This window comes from Acomys minous, assembly GCF_964271855.1.
Source record: "Acomys minous genome assembly, chromosome: 17".
NCBI lineage: Eukaryota > Metazoa > Chordata > Mammalia > Rodentia > Muridae > Acomys > Acomys minous.
Window position 1 is genome coordinate 17,609,504 of NC_140500.1, and position 16,551 is coordinate 17,626,054.

At 42.2% G+C, this 16,551-nt stretch overlaps 2 protein-coding genes and 2 long non-coding RNA genes across 6 annotated transcripts in view; 2 read left to right on the forward strand and 2 right to left on the reverse strand.

Moving 5' to 3' along the window:
* Nucleotides 1–11,406, reverse strand: part of KLRF1 (killer cell lectin like receptor F1) — a 163,850-nt gene extending 152,444 nt beyond the window's left edge. The window contains exon 1 of one of the 2 annotated variants that reach the window (XM_084766498.1): nt 11,032–11,405. The gene's annotated coding sequence lies outside the window, so the exon portion shown is untranslated. Of the gene's footprint in view, nt 1–11,031 lie in introns of both variants that reach the window. The other variant, XM_084766497.1, reaches the window with a different exon arrangement.
* The window catches only part of LOC311588637 (C-type lectin domain family 2 member D-like), a 116,242-nt gene that overhangs the window by 58,212 nt on the left and 41,479 nt on the right, over nt 1–16,551 (reverse strand). The window lies entirely within an intron of this gene.
* Nucleotides 8,332–13,787, forward strand: LOC311588641. Its single transcript, XR_014776282.1, has 3 exons — nt 8,332–8,388; nt 9,002–9,177; nt 13,335–13,787. It is a non-coding gene; the product is annotated as an uncharacterized lncRNA (long non-coding RNA).
* Nucleotides 13,932–16,551, forward strand: part of LOC311588640 — a 29,918-nt gene continuing 27,298 nt past the window's right edge. The window contains exon 1 of one of the 2 annotated variants that reach the window (XR_014776280.1): nt 13,932–14,595. This is a non-coding gene — a long non-coding RNA (uncharacterized lncRNA). The remainder of the gene's footprint in view (nt 14,596–16,551) is intronic. The other variant, XR_014776281.1, reaches the window with a different exon arrangement.

Below are 16,551 nucleotides of genomic sequence, written 5' to 3' on the forward strand. Positions count from 1 at the left end.
AAAGGACATTGAACACAAAGAGAAAAATTTGGACCTCCTAAGGATTAATTGGCTTCCCCTATGAATCACTATTTTCCACTGTATAGGACATCAAAAAAATGACTCCTCTAAGAAGTTATTAAGAAATAACAGGGCCATTGAACTGATTGTCTGATAAATGGCTCTAAGACCAGCGACTCTTTTTATTTGGATCATAGCCTATGCTTCAATTTAGGTAATTAAATTTGACATTGAGTGATTAGAGTCTCTAAGTGTCTATTTTAACAGTAATTTTATTAAGTTTCTTTATACTCTAAATCCAATCTTTTCTTTTGAATACTATGGAAAATTTAGCAAGTTTTTTTATATAAAAGTGGAAATTCAAGAAATTTATCAGAATAGATACTTATTTTCAAAAATTTCTATAACTGAAAAATTTAAAAGATGCCATTTATCTTCTACTAAAATAACCAGTAGCTTCATACTTCCTTGAGTTTGTGTATGATCCATAAACTATAGAGAGGTGATGGAAGAAAGGAGAGGTGAGAAATAAAAAGGGAAGGGAAGTCTTATAGAACAGTAAAAAGAGATAAGTCCCTGCCAAATTTTGTTTTCTGCCATCACAGCAACCTGGATGGTAAGTGCCTCCATTTTCCTACGGCTCAGGACACTGAGAATCCCAGCGCCAAGTCACCAGCATCTGCCTATGATCTGTTATTGCATCATCACAGGGTGGGAGGTGCCACATGGACAGAACTCAGTTTACCTACAGTTATTCTTAGTGTCACCGCATCAGTACATAGTAATCTACAAGTTTGAAGGTGTCATTCAAAACCACACTTTCCCGTTCTCCTTAACTCTGGGTTTCTGCTGTCAGAGTCAAGAGCAAAGATTTTAATCAAGGTTCTACAGCTCAGATGTGAGGTGGCTTTGGGTCGGGCTGGAGGTGGGGGTGGGGGTGGGAGTGAGATCAGGAGTTTGCAAACAGTTTTCTGCAGCTGTCTGCAGATGACCTTGGCCAAGGCCACACAAGGCCTCCAGTGCCCCCTGCTGGCCTGGGCTTCCTTCTGTGGATTCCTCTGTTATAATGGCACATCCGTGTCTGTGTACATTTACACTGCAGAATAAAGAAACTGAACATGAGCATCTGTAAGAGGCACAGTGGCTCCGGAGCCCATGCTTTGTGCCACTGACTGAGTACTGGGAGGGTCGAAAGCAGGGACAGTTCAATGCAGAGATGATGGTGAGGATGGTGACGTAATCAAGATGAGATTCACAGTCAGGAGGCAGGACACAGGGTTTCAGATATGTTTCAGCTTCTTTTGGCAGATACAATGGTTGTCTGAAGAACAGAAGTCAGAAAGCACTTGTGTATGTGAGATGACAGCACAGCTGTTTTCTTCATCCTTGCCTGTGAGTCCTAATCTGAAGTACAAAGAATAGCTGCTCCTAGTGTTCAGGACTTTCTTACAGTTATCACAATAGCCATTATTTATCCTTAGACTTTTGAGAATGTTCTAGATTACATAGTATTAAGCACAATAAGCACACAGTGACAGCATTATAAACACATATAAACATTGAAGATACAACTGAGAGAAACCTCTATAATTTTCAGTTGCATCCTCATTGGAGAAAAATATTTCCTGCAAGAATCTTTATAATTTTACATGAAAAGGAGAACTTCGGGGAATTGGGGATGAAATGTCCTTGTTCTGCTATGAACAAGTCATGTGAAAAGCATGTTTATGTTGCAGAGCATCAGTTTCTTTAAATAAATAATGTTTTGCCACCTCATATTTAGGGAAGGCATTGAGATATATATGAATATGAATACACGTGCACACAGTAGGTTCTCAGGAACTGTATTCAATGTGCAGAGTGAACACAGTAGGTCGACAGAATTGGAAGCAGAGAAGAAAAGCACCTCAACTATGTGGACCAGAATCTGGTTCCTGCCTGTCTCATAGCAGAGGCTGGTGGATCTTTGCTTTCTCACAGCATTAGTCCATACCCTGAGCTCCTGCAGGTGGGAATGAGACCAGAAGCCAAGCACTAACACAGGCATCCTCGAGGATGGTTAAAAGGAAGGGTGTGTTCAAGACTAGCCTGTCTCATGCAGAGATGATGATGCACTAGGCAGTAGGCAGGGCTCCCTCACAGCTGTCCCTTGTCCTCTCTTCATTTCTTCTTGGAGGCACTTGGGCCTGAACAGAAAAATTTATGCCACCCTGGTGCCCAGAATGCTAATCCAACTATGAACTTCCCTCAACTAGGCATCTGTAAATGTCCCGATGTTTTATTTTTTCATTCTTTAGCTTCTTTCTGCAATCTTCAATTTTTTTCCCCCTTAGGCCACTCTGTTTAAACTACTGACTTCTTTTCAAAAAGCCTTTGGTGGATTCTCAGTCCTTACCCAGTCAGACTTCTGGTGAGAGCTCTAACACCATCTCATTTAATTCCCAAATAATCCTGTTGGGAAAACGTTTACTTTCCCCTTGTTTTCCCTAACTGAAAATCTTTCTACTGTAGTGTGACAGTCTCCAGACTTACCTGCTTACTGTTGTCTAGTCAGAGCATCAGTTCATCCAAAGAGTAAAATCACACATCTACTGAGCTCAATACTGTGCCTTATGTGTACTTTTAAACGTACTATTGTAATAGTATTTACTATGAATCAAAATTAAGTAAGCATTTTACATCATAGCACAATTAAGGAACACACATACACAGAAAAAAATTAACAGGCACACACGAACAAAAACATCAAGCCTTCCTATATTTGAAATTATTTTCATAAGGCAATGTCAATACTGATTCTGTTTAGAGAAACTCATTTTATAACACACTAAGGTGCAGTTTTTTGCCACAATTCTAGCATTACTGCTTAAGAATTTCTGTGACGCTGCTGGAGCGATGGCTTAGAGGTGAAGAGTGCTTCCTGCTCATGCAGAGACCCAGGGTCAAGTTCCGGCTCCCACGAGGCAGCTCACAACCATCTGGAACTCCAGCTCCAGGGAATCTGGTGCCCTCCTTTGTGGGCTCCTGCATGCATGTGACACACACATAATTTTTAAAAGAAATTCTATATAAGTGTGTATGTGTGTTAAAAAGAAAGAGAAAACCAAAATCTGTATTCCAGATAGACATTTAGAAATATTTTATCTCTAACAGTAAGAAGATTGTTTAAAGATTGACCTTTAAAACTTCAGTGTAAATAAACACACACACACACACACACACACACACACACACACACACACACACACACACGCACGCACTATTATAAAGGGCTGGTGTCCACTTATATGTGAAAATTTTCAAAATATGTTAGAATTGTCTCCTCAGCCTATTCTGAGCCTTTCAATAATTTATAAACTAAATTAAAATTACACAATTTAATTTTTAGTCAAATGGATGTGAATTAAATATTCAAATTAGCTCACTAATACTTACAAAACAGGATTTAAAATAAACCATATATCACCTTCCAGATCTTCTCCATTGTACATATTTTAGTCCAATAGAAAATAACTGTCTTTTCCCCTTTAAGAAGTCCCGAATGAATCTCTTTAATGAAAACAGAGTAAGGGAGTAAGAGACTTAATCTACAATCATGACTTACTTTCTTCTACTAACTTTCTAAAACTATTACTCCTGTTGGAAGTCATTCCTACCTCCCAACCAGCATAATTCTCTCTACATTGTAAAATTCCTATATCTATATTTGTGTATTTAGTAGATTGATTACAGTCATTAATTTACAAATCTAATTACTCTCTCAGATAATGAGCTGTTTAAAATCCAAGTCTCTATTCCTCAGCATAGAAAATTAAAGTCCAAAGATGTCTACATTGCTTACAGAAAAGTGTTATGTTCTCCTAAGCAATTTGATTTAACAATTTACCAATTCTTCTTCCTCTTGAATGAGCAGCAAAGTAGCTTTTATCACAGAGCGATCAGCCAGACCTTCTGCCCAAAGTCTGGAAGTTTGAGAAATAAATAAACATTTATTCTGGTATGGATGCCAATGTTTAGGGCTCTTTAGCTTGGATGATCTCCCTAGAGTAATAAAGAAGACATGGTCTATTTCTGTCCTGTTTCTGTTGCACCACAATCAACTACATACAGTAGGTGCTCCATTAGTGCATGCTAAAACATGGTTAATGCCGGCACATGTCAGGGAACCGCCACTTAATGACAAAAGATTCATCTTACATTTTTTTTATTAACTTCAGGTGAAGTAAACTATTCAACATACACATTAAAATAAGCAGTTATTCCACTGTTGAGCTTGGCATCTGCCTGTCAGGATCATGTGCACCAGCGGCCTGAGGCAGCATGGCCAGGTGCCTAAGGGCATGGATGTCAAGGTCACACAGCTTCATTTCAGTTCCCAGCACCAACATTTCCATGCCATATTTGGCTCCCTGAGAGTCTTCATGTTTTTAGGGCTGTCTTCTCAGACAAAACCATGAAGGTGTAGTGTCTTCATGGAGGGATGCTGTGAACTTTGATGAGGTAACTCACATTTTCTGACAAAAATCACCTGTTATTCTGAGTAAATTCAAGCCACACAATTACTTGTTTGACTCAGTCCTGAGCTTTTGTGCAGCCAGAATTCATGTTTCTTTTGGTGGGTTTTGCACCAAGAATCTCACTAGTAAATAAGAAAACACACAGAAGGTATTAAATGCTGAAATGAATGGCAGAGCAGGTTTGTTCTATTTTTCACTTTAGGAAATTGAGTTATTTCAACAAATCTGAGCTTTGGGACTGAGGATAAAAATATTAGCAGACTGGATTAAGGGACAAGTTTGGAGACGGGATATATGTCCAAGAAAAGCACCGAATGCATGAATTCACACAGCTCTGAGGTTGCACACAGTCTGATTGACTAGTCAGCCTGTGGCTTTGCTGAGTCTCTCAGATTGCTCACAGTCACACCTGAGAAACGTTTAGCAGACAAGTAAGAAGCTAATTATGGGGCCATTTTAGTTTCCATTGTTACCATCACCTTTTGTCACAATTGTGGCTGTTATTTTCATAGTTCTAGATGTATAAATGTGTCTGGGAAATAATTCAGTGTAGTCTCACCCACACAGCTTTTGCAAAAGTCACCAGGTCTACTCTCACAGATTATGTATCACTTCCTCTGAAGGAATGACCTTCTGTGTTTAACATTCCTGGCTCCCCTAGCACTTACCTGTGAGCACACAGACCTCCACGCCTCCTACATAGAACGGCAGCCACACTGTCCATCACACTGCACTCCCTACACACGATATTTGGTAGCTCTGTGTTCCTTGGTAACTATATCAACAATGGATGTAGACAGCAAAATGTACTAATTTTTGAACTGTGGTCATCACATATCATATTTTTGTCAACTTAGCTTTCTTATAGACCATTAAAAATATGGGTTTCATATGGGGAACAAGGATAGTTTTGTTAATGAAGATAATATGGAGAAACATCTCTAATTTAATCAGAGTCTTCCTTTCACTCTCATTTAGCTTCTAACAGTTCCATGTTTTACCATTTTATGAATGGCTTTCTAGACTTGTTGATTAGAACCCAGTATGATACCGTTCTGAGGAAAGCTTTCCCATTGTTTTTTGTTTTGCTTTTGTTCTGTTTCTGGAGTTGTGTTTCCTATGTCTTAGGCTAGACCCACACTCCCTCCTAAGGGACTAAGGATTAAGGTTTCCCTTGAGCTCCTGCTCCCCCTGTCTTCTCCTCTCTGTTACAGGACTTACAGATGTGCTCCACCGCACATGGCTTGTTTCTTAATTTCTACAGATTAACATTTAGTCCTCATTTTGTCAGTTTACTGTTCTTTCTAAATATTTCTTGGTATAAATGATTTCATGCTATGAGTTACATGTTAAAATTTTAAACCAGATATGCTAAAAGAAATAATATCTTTTATTCTTTTAGCATGGTCCAGAATTGCCTGTGTGTCAATTCCTACTTTTCTGTTCTCTGCAATTTTGTAGGCACTTGAATTATATGATTCAGAATGCAAATAAACACTAGTGGGCTCAAGACTGTAGACCAGTTTTAGGATGCTGACAAACAATTATTGAGTAAGTTAAATCAATCTTAAAATTTTCTTGAGAAATGAATTAACCAAAACTGAGAATGGATGAGAAAACCTTATAGAAATTCAATAATTTGTAAGCTAATTAAAAATTGGTATATAATTTAAAATTAGACTGACGTGAGTTATCATGCATGAAAGACAATGTGCCAGAACACATGAGTTATTAAACCAGTATCTCATTTCCAGGCATGAGATATCCTATAAAATACTTGGAAGGGATACTCGAGATGTCTCTCCCAAACCACACATGCTAGTCTCATTGTTTTTGACTGATTTTCTATCATTAATATATTACCAAGATCCTATGGCTGAAGAGACCACATGGATTCAGAACATGAATAAACCAATCTGGAATTGAACAGAAAACCTTGGTCAAATCAGGCTACTGGTAAGCTTCCATAACGCAAGAAGGCACTGAGCAGGTTTCTAAAGGAGAAACCATCACTGCTCTTGCCCTCACAACACCAATCAGCCACACAAAATGGCCACTGCTGCAGTACTGGGATGAAGGTTATGGGGATACACAACTGGTTTCTTACTTATTTTGAGGCCTCCTGCTCCACAGAAAGAAGTGAGGCCTGGTATTACAAAGAGGTTATAATCCATGTCTATGGAGCTGGTAGGCCCTAAGAACCCACTAGTACTAGTTTGGTAAATCGCCATGCTGTCAGATTATGTTCTAAATATCTATGTTTACCCTCATAGATCAAGGCTGCCCTCCACCTTGGTCAGAAAAGCCTCTTTTGGCAGTGGGCCCCGGCTGAGTGAGCATGGGGCTTATGAAGGCAAAACCTATGGTAGGCACTTTCAGTTGGCATAGCTTAGGTGGCAGTTGTCAAGAATGGCGGGATTTATATTAATGTTTAATAAGAATAGAGGACAGATTTTTCATCTTGGTGTTTTTGTTTAATCTGGGAGCCAAATCTTTATGATTACAAAAGCACAACACAGTTCTTGGTAAGTACAGTAGTTGTCTAAGGTAAAACCTCAATTTTACCCTGAAGTCTGGTCAGGATTTAGCAAATGTTTTTCTTGCTTCAGTCTGAAACCTCAAGAGCTGAGCAGAATTGGGCAGCAGGCAGCCCAGGCCCTGGCTGAGGTAGGAGGAGGAAGTGCTCTAGTTGCCTTTCACCCCAATCACTAGCATTTCAGCATTGCCAGAGCCTGCTTGGACAAGCTGAGCTGCAACCTCCTGCTGGCCTGAGCCAGAGAGGACAGGCCAGAGCATCCACAGAAGGAATCTCCCCTTTGGGGATAATGTGCTGGCAGGACCCCATCCACATGAACTGCAACATCGTGGACTCTTACCCTACTGTGACCACTCCCTTCTGGTCAGTGGAGTATGCTGACCCTAACCTGGCTCTTTCTTGGAGGGGCTGCTGGGTTATCTCAGGCAGCAGGCTGGCCGGGCTAATGGTTGAAGGTTTACAGAATCAGATACAGGGCTGGGCCAGGAGAAATGCCTGGTGATGTTGTGCTCTCTGGCATCCTTCTCAAGTGACTATAGACTATAGAGCAGTTAGGAACACTTCCTGGCCCAGAATTAGGTTCTCATCTTCTTTCCTAGCATGTCTGTAGCTGCAACTGCCCAGAAACCAGTATGGAATTAATTACATGAACATGGAATTAATTACAAATTACTAAGACATAGTTTTTCTTTGTTTGGGTTGCATTTGTTTGTTTAGTTTGTTTTTAGTGTGGTGTGTGTGTGTGTGTGTGTGTGTGTGTGTGTGTGTGTGTGTGTGTGGAAACAGCCTAAGTGTCCCTCAATAGAAGAATGGATAAAGAAACTGTGGTACATATACACTATGGAATACTACTCAGCTATTAAAAACAAGGAATTCCCGAAATTTGTGGACAAATGGATTGAGCTAGAAATGATCATAATGAGTGAGTTAACCCAGAAGCAGAAAGACTCAAATGGTATATACTCACTTATATCTGCATACTAGCCCAAAGGACATGTCCCATGAAAGCATTCACTTACCAGGAAACTGGTGTCGGTGCCGCACCGTCCAGCATAAATAAGACGCCAACAACCAGACTTCTTCTCGAGATCTTTACTCAGGGTTAAGCTTAGTGGGAATGGCCCCAAAGAAGGGAAGGGCCAAGCTTAAGGACAACTCAAGGACCAATCAGCTCATGCTAGGCGTCACCTCCTCATAGGTCCGCGTCAGAGCAGGACTGCTCGTCATCAGATCACCAGCTACCCTTGCACAGCCTTTTGCCATATAAGGACTTGTTTATCTTAGAGAGTGCTTGCAGTTGGGATGGCGGAAGGCGGAAGCCTGCGCCATGTTAAGGCGCGGCACATCGCAGCTCTCCACAAACTGGGACAGAGGGGAGGACATCCCATTGAGACTCTGGATGAAAGAAGCATGGGAGAATAGCAAAGTAGAAGGATCCAGAGGGTCTTAGAAACCTACAAGTAGAACATTATGGTAGGCAGATATGGGCCCAGGGGTCCTGCTCAAACTAAGGCACCATCCAAGGACAATACAGGTGGTAAACGTTAAACCCCTACCCAGATCTAGCCAATGGTCAGAACAGTCTCCACAATTGAGTGGAGAGTGGTATATGACTTTCTCACGTACTCTGGTGCCTCACATTTGACCATGTCCTCTGGAGGGGGAGATCTGGTGGCACTTAGAGGAGGGACAGCAGGTTACCGAGAAGAGACTTGATACCCTATGAGCATATACAGGGGGAGGAGGTTCCCCCTCAGGAACAGTCATAGGGGAGGGGAATACGGGGAAAATGGGAGGGAGGGAAGAATGGGAGGGTATAAGGGATGGGATAACCATTAAGATGTAACAAGAATAAATTAATAAAAAATTAAAAAAAGAAAAAAAGAAAAAGATACCAGACAGGGAAATGTTCCATTATGATGTTTTTATGTCACTGTTTGCATTTTAGTGAGAAAGGAAAACCTGGCCATTGAGAGCCTTGGACCTTGCTATGACAACTGTTGAAGAGACTGGATTGGATTTGAAAGTAAATGTGTCTATTTTTATGAAGACATGAGAAACTGGACATTCAGCCAGACCTTCTGCATGGAACTAGAGGCCCATCTGGCTCAAATAGACACCCTGGTAAGGAAGGGTCAGGAGTTGGAGTGTTGTTTGTTCTGTTAAATATGTATTGTCTTGAGATAGGAAACTGAAAGCTGAGATATGAGGCAGGATCCCATGCCAGGCATCAGGTTACTTGGGGACATGTTAGTGTGTACATTTGCTAATGGTAACTCTGATATGAACTCCAGTGCCCCATATTTGACGACCTCCCCCTTAGTTGGGAGACCTGGTAGCACTCAGAGAAAGAATAAGCAGGCTACCAAGATGAACCTTGATAGCCTATGACCATATAGTGGGGGAGGAGGTCCCCCTCAGTCATAGACCTAGGAGAGGGGAATAGAGTGAAAGCAGGATGGAGGGAGGAATGGAAGGATACAAGTGATGGGATAACAATTGAGTTGTAATCTGAATAAATTAATTAAATTTTCCAAAAGACCATTTACAACAATAAACAAAAAAAGAAAGAAAGAAAAAGAAAGTCAACACCATGAAGTTGTCCTCTCCTCTTCACACGTGTGCTGCACACATACAGGGGATGATTCACACTTATGCCCTGGGGTGCTAAATGTCATTGCATTGCCATGGACTCTTAATTTGTCCATATTATATTGGAGGTGTGCACGATGGTCAGTGACAAACTCTAAGTTCTGTGAGGCCAAATGAACAAAAGGAAATTGGCTATGGACACTCTGCTGTGTGTCCACACCCACCTGCCCTTGTAGCTGAGGGTTTCTCTTTAGTTATTGAACTTGGTATCCATTATGACCACACAGCTTACATGACTTTATCTTTGAAACAGAAGATGTAACACATGATCTACTCTGGGCATCTGTTCTGAGTTACTCTTTCAGCAGAGCTAGTGTGCATTCTCCTAGCTACAGAAGGTTTTAGAACTTACACTTATGTTACGTTGGCTCTGTTTCTTAACAGTTAAACTTTATTATGCAACCCAACTAGCTTACACAATAGGGAAAACAGGTTAAAGTGAAAAAAGAGTGAGCCTTCCCGTATCTGTTCCAGGGGACGGGTCCCTAGGTGTCTCTGGCCTGTGTGCTGGTCCGGCCTGTTCACTGATCCTCTTTCCGATCCACATGCACTCAAGCCTGGTCTGAACCTGCTGCTCCTCTTTCCTCTCTGCCTAGGGGGATGTGTAGGAAAGATTGTAAACTTTGTCACAGGTGAAAGCAGTCTTGGCAGGCTTTGCCCTTGGAAACACCACGGATACTCCCTGAGATTAACCTTTGCCTTTCTTCTAATGTTCCTAAAATACTCCTATATTTGTATTCCTATAGTGAAGTCTTCCACATGGCGACTATGTGAGTGAGAATGGCCCCCATATGCTCATATATTTGAATACTTGGTCTACAGTTTTGTGGAACTGCTTGAGAATGACTGGAGGGAGCGGCTTCATTGGGGGAAAGTGTGTGACTAGATAGAGGTCTGCAGCTTCCAAAGCTCACGCCATTCACAGTTCTCTCTCTCTCTCTCTCTCTCTCTCTCTCTCTCTCTCTCTCTCTCTCTCTCTCTCTCCCTCTCTCTCTCTGTCTCTCTCTCTGTCTCTCTCTCTGTCTCTGTCTCTGTCTCTCTCTCTCTCTCTCTCTCTCTCTCTCTCTCTCTCTCTCCCTCTCCCTCTCTCTCTCTCTCTCTCTGTCTCTCTCTCTGTCTCTCTCTGTCTCTCTCTCTGTCTCTCTCTCTGTCTCTCTCTCTGTCTCTCTCTCTGTCTCTCTCTCTGTCTCTCTCTCTCTCTCTCTCTCTCTCTCTCTCTCTCTCTCTCTCTCTCTCTCTCCTCTTCTACTTGTAAGTCAGGTAAGCTTTCAGCTACTGATCCAGCACCATGGCTAACTGCTCCCCACCATAAGATAACGGACTCACCCTCTGACACTGTAAGCAAGCCTCCAATTAAACGCTTTCGTTTATAAGTTGTGTTGATCATGTTGTCTCTTCAAAGCAATAGAAAAGCAAATAAGACACCCTCTGAAACTATAAGCCTCAAAATGTACCCTTTCTTGTGTAAGTTGTCTTGGTCCTAGTGTCTTATCACAGCAGTAGAAAAGGAACTGAGACTGTCACTCCATTTAACCCCAGAAATAAGCAGGGGGAGGCAGGAAAATTGAAGTTAATATGTGCTTGGAAGATGGAGAAGAAAAAGGGGAGAAGAGAGGAAGAAACAGGAGGATGAAGAGGAGGAAGAAAAGGTACAAGAAGAAGAAGAGGAGGAGGAGGAGGAGGAGAAAGGTTGCTACCAAACCTGTCTTCATTTTTGGTTTATAAGTGACAATCTGTACAAGAGGTTTTCATTTTAAATGTTTACTTTATAAATAGTAGTAATACTGGAAAAAAGATGCAGACACAAGATGGAGATGTGCCATTATATCAACATCATAGAAGACTAGTGTTGTTAATTTAAAGGTAGTGTCTAATAAATGTTCATCACTAGCCCTATAATTATTATGGTAATATTTTCTAGTCAGTTATCAATCCATAAAAACATAAACAAGTTATATTTTCAAATAGCCTTGCTTCACCTGGGGCAGGGCAGATATTAATCACCCAAACTACCTTCCATATCTCTCTGCCCTCATCCCATGCCATCTGCTTCTAATAATTTCTATCCAGCTACCTCCCATCTATAATCCCAAATACTTGTTAATGATCTTCATCTGGGCCAAATCCTCCATCCATGCTGGCCATATGCTTCTTTCTCCACTTAACCCATGGCAGCAGCCTCCTTCCTTTTCCTTCTCCTCTTCCTCTCTCTCTTCCCCAGATCCTCGCTATCCTCAAGGCCTACAAACCTAAGCCACACCTATCCCATTTTCACTGCCCATGTCTGTTGGTTTTTTATTGGTCAAACAGGAAGGCATTTTTAAGCAAGGTTGCAAACATCATTTGGGGGTACGGGAGTGTGTTCATTTGGGCAGCAACCAGACCAATACCCCCAAGAGACTACTATTGCATAACAAATGTGAGGAAGGCCAGGTGGTGGTGGCATATACCTTTAATCCCAGCACTTGGGAGGCAGAGACAGGTGGATCTCTGTGAGTTCCCAAGGCCAACCTGGTCTACAAAGTTAGTTCAGGACAGCTAAGGCTACACAGAGAAACTCTGTCTTGAAAAAAAACAAATAAACAAACAAACAAAAATCCAAAAAACAAAACACAAATGTGGGAAAAGGAATCAAGTGGTTTTATCTGGGAAGAAAAATGCTTGTGAAAGTAACTTCACCTAATCCATAACTCTAGCCACATTGGCAGGAATGCAGTAGTTCTTAAAGCAAATGTTGAATTGACTATTAGGGTTCTGTAAGCTTCTATTTTACACTTAGCTCTATGAGAAAAGAGAAACACACTCACTGTCCCCACGCCCACACCACCTCCCACTCCCTGCTTCTTTAATACCCGTGTTTATTTTCTGTGACGGAATCACACACGGGTCCATTCTGATATTTTCCAATTCGCTAGTAGCTTTGTCTGCAATGTAAACTAATATGAAATGTTATTTCTACAACTCTCTACAATCTTGACTCTTTCATCTGTTGTCTGAGCCTGTACCACACATCATGTTTGAACTATATTTATCATTAAGCATGAACATCAGCAGTCAGAAATAGCGAATTCGCAATGACCTTTAAGTCATGTAGACACAGACACTAATGCAAGACGGGCAGAGAGGTGGGTGCTAATAGACTTTGTGAGCCTCTGTCCATTAGCAAATAGTTCTATTTCTATAGCTTTTTTAAAAAATGTATAATGTCTGTCTGTATATTTTATTTTATTTTTGTGGGTTTCCTTTTTTAATTAATTTATTTATTCACTTTACATCCCAATCATAGCCCCTTCCCTCCTTTCCTTCCAGTCTCACTATCCCTCCCTTCTCTCCCTTTACTCCCTCCACTACTCCTCAGAAAGGGGAGTGTCCACCAACAACAACTCACCCCAGCACATTAGTCACATCAGGACTGAGCTCATGCTCTCCCCCTGTGGCCTAGAGAGGCAGCACCGCCAGAGGGCAGCAGAGGACTTGTTAGAGAAAGCTCCTGCTCCCTTTCCTAGGGACCCACGTGAAGCTGGGAGCTGCCTAGGGCTGGAGAGAAGGTTCAGCCTTTAAAGCTTAGGCTCTCGACGACAATGTTTCTACTGCTTTTAACACTGTTGTTTTCTTACAAAATCTCCCAGCAGTCCTGCTTCTGAAAATGGAATTTTCGAGAAGAGATGTCCGGATGAGAACATGTTAAAGATACTTCAACAAGCTCCGATGGTTTTCAATGCTCCACTGTGATATAGTCAAGACAGAGAGATTTCAGTTTGGTCTGTGATTTGGAAAGTTAGTTTGGATTGTTTAGTCAGAGAATTCGGGGTTTTTGGGGTTTTTGTTTGTTTGTTTGTTCGTTTGTTTTGTTTTGTTTTATATGTTTGGGTGTGCTTTAGCTGATGCATTGTGCTGCCTACTAGTGGCAACAAGTTATAATCACATGTTTACTTTCCATCATTAAAGTGCTTCATGTTTTTTAAAAAATATTTTATTAATTTATTCATATTACATCTCAATTGTTATCCCATCCCTTGTATCCTCCCATTCCTCCCTCCCATTTCCCCCTTACTCCCCTCCCCTATGGCTGTGACTGAGGGGGACCTCCTCCCCCTGTATATGCTCATAGGGTGTCAAGTCTCTTCCTGGCACTCAGAGGAAGGATAGCAAATGCTTCGTGTTTTGATAGCATTAAACGTCTTTTATGGCACTTCTTCAGAACAGAAGTAACAGTAAGTCTTCTTTATGAAACTTGGTGCTTGCATGCCTTATAAATACATCGTTTTAATTCTTTTAAATGTGGTAAGCTTCTATAACACCTTCAGATACTAATACTGGAAATTTCATTAAAAACTGCACCTTATTCTTGACAATATCTGGAGGGGAGGGGGAAAGGAGAGGACAGGAAGAGAGGGAAGCAGAGAGGAGGAGAGGGGAGGAGAGAGGGGGTTAAAAAGAGGAGAGGAATTGAGCATCCTGTGTGCCTGCCTGCACCTGCTCAGCTCCACTCAGCTCAGCTCAGCAAGTGCCTGCATTGCTCATGAGAGGGCACTGAACCCTGGGGGACCGCAATAACTGGTGGTTGTGAGCTGCCTGAAGAAGGTGCTTGCGAACACATCTGTCATCTACAAGGGCAGTAAGTGCTGTTAACTGTTGAGCCGTCTCTCCAGCCCCTCATCCCTCCTGGTGTTCTTTGCTTTGGAAGGAAGGGAGAAGAATTGGGGAGTTTGAAACCTTCTTTCTGAGCATTAAGCTGCCCATTGGTCATACCTACTGACGTGGCGCAACTGAAGCTGCAGCCGCATCTCTCTGACATTTGGGAGTGGCATTCAGGCTAGTCACTGCACAGACTAGCAAGGGCTCTCTCCTGCCCCCTGCATTGTACATCTGATGCTCTCTGGTCTCAGAGTGAGTAGTCCCTCCAGTTTTCAACACATACATGTTTGTATGTGTGTGTATGTGTCTCTATGTGTATATGTGTGCATGTGTGGTTATATGTAGAGGTTAGAGATCAACTTTTGAGAGTTGCTTCTCTCTCCTACTACCATACGCGTGTGCCAGGAAAAAAACTCAGGTCACTGGCCCTTGCAGCAGAGCCCAGTGAGTCAGATCAACTACCTTCATTTCAGGCTTCTTGCTTGGGTCTGAAATTGTCTATAGAGCAGATAATTCCTGGTATAAGGAGCAGTGATGTTTTTACTGTGCATTGTGCCTTCCCCCAACCCCACTCCCCGTCTTTTCTTACATTGGTGCAATTTTCAATTCAGTCTCGAGGAAAGCACCCATATTTTCCATGAAGAATATATAGTATCATTTTTGCAGGCCCAGTGACTTGGTTGTCTTGTGGGTTTTCATAGTCATACTATTTTGGGGTGCTAAGTGTCTGTCTTTGCCCAATTTGTTTTGTCTCCTCAGTTCATTGCCTAAAATCTCTTAAAAGCCCACCACCAACCGTGGTGTCCTGCTGCAAGGCCACACCTCCTAAAGGTTCCATGACCTCCCCCAAACATGAGCACCAACTAGGGACCAAGTGTGCAGATAGATGAGACTGTAAGAGACATTCCTCATTCAAACCACAGCAGTGGAGAGAAAGTAAAATGAGAGGATGCCCACACACTAATGCTCAGCTCTGCTTCTCTCTCATACAGTTCAAAAACCCCCTGGCCAGAGAATGATGTTCCCTCAGTGGGATGATTTTCTCACTCTAGCCTCTCCTGGATGTACCCACCCACTAACCTGATCTAGATAACGCCTCATGAAAACTCCCTTTGCAAGTGATTCTAGATTGTGTGAAGTTGGCAACTGAAACAAGCCATACAGAAGTGGTTTGGGGTTTTTTTTTTGTTATTAACTTATTCAGATTACATCTCAACTGTTATCTCATCACTTATATCCTCCCATTCCCCCCTCCCTCCCACTTTCACACTATTCCCCTCCCCTAGGTCTATGAACCACCCACCCCCGTATGGTCATAGGCTATCAAGTCTCATCTTGGTAGCCTGCTTATTCTTTCTCTGAGTGCCACCAGGCCTCCCCACATGTTGACAGTGTCTTCTGCCTTATAGAGGTGGTTTTTAAGGCATCGGCTTTGCCCTTCTCTGCAGTGAAATCTCTAAGCGTCTGCTCTCACTGGGCCTGGTTTACAGATTCCCTGATTCACTAAGTCAGTACCCAGGGAATTCTCTACTACCCTTAGGCATGGGCAAGCACTTGTGGTGTAGTCTGCGGCTCTAGCACTGGAATTAATGGGTCAGGTTGTAACAGGAGGCCTGCACCTCGAGCTGTCCCTAAACTCTGAGGTTCTAATGTATTCCACACCAGAGCAATGATGGAGAGGCAAGGGGCTCAATCAAAATGCCCATTTGGGGAACAGGAACTTAATCCTGTCTTTTGGGAAACTGGTACCAGCTTGGGTTTAAATGTAGGAAAAACTGGTACTGGGTCCAGAGGGCTTCCTAACTCTCTGTCCGACTGTGCTGTGGTTGGTGACTAGCACAGTTTTTGTTCTTGTGGCTGGTTTGAAGAAGCCCTGTTTCTTGAGAGAACCATCTGGTTCCCTAATTCTGCATCTATTTATGCCCAAAGCCCTGTTGGGATCCCAACAATGAGCTTGAGGTCACTGCATCCGTTTGTTTGTTCCTCTTCCTGGAACATTGATTAAATGTGCTGTCTCTGACCTCCCCGCCCCCCCCCCAAGTGACAATGGAGTTTGGCTGCTCTTCCATAAAGGAAAAGAGTCAGAGTAGAGAGAAAGGGTGGCAATCCATCAATGTTCATCCTTGACGAAGTTCTGGAAAGGTTTCCTTCCCAAACTTGAACTGGTCTGACTTTTTTTTTTTCTAGAAACTAAACTCAAGAGAGACC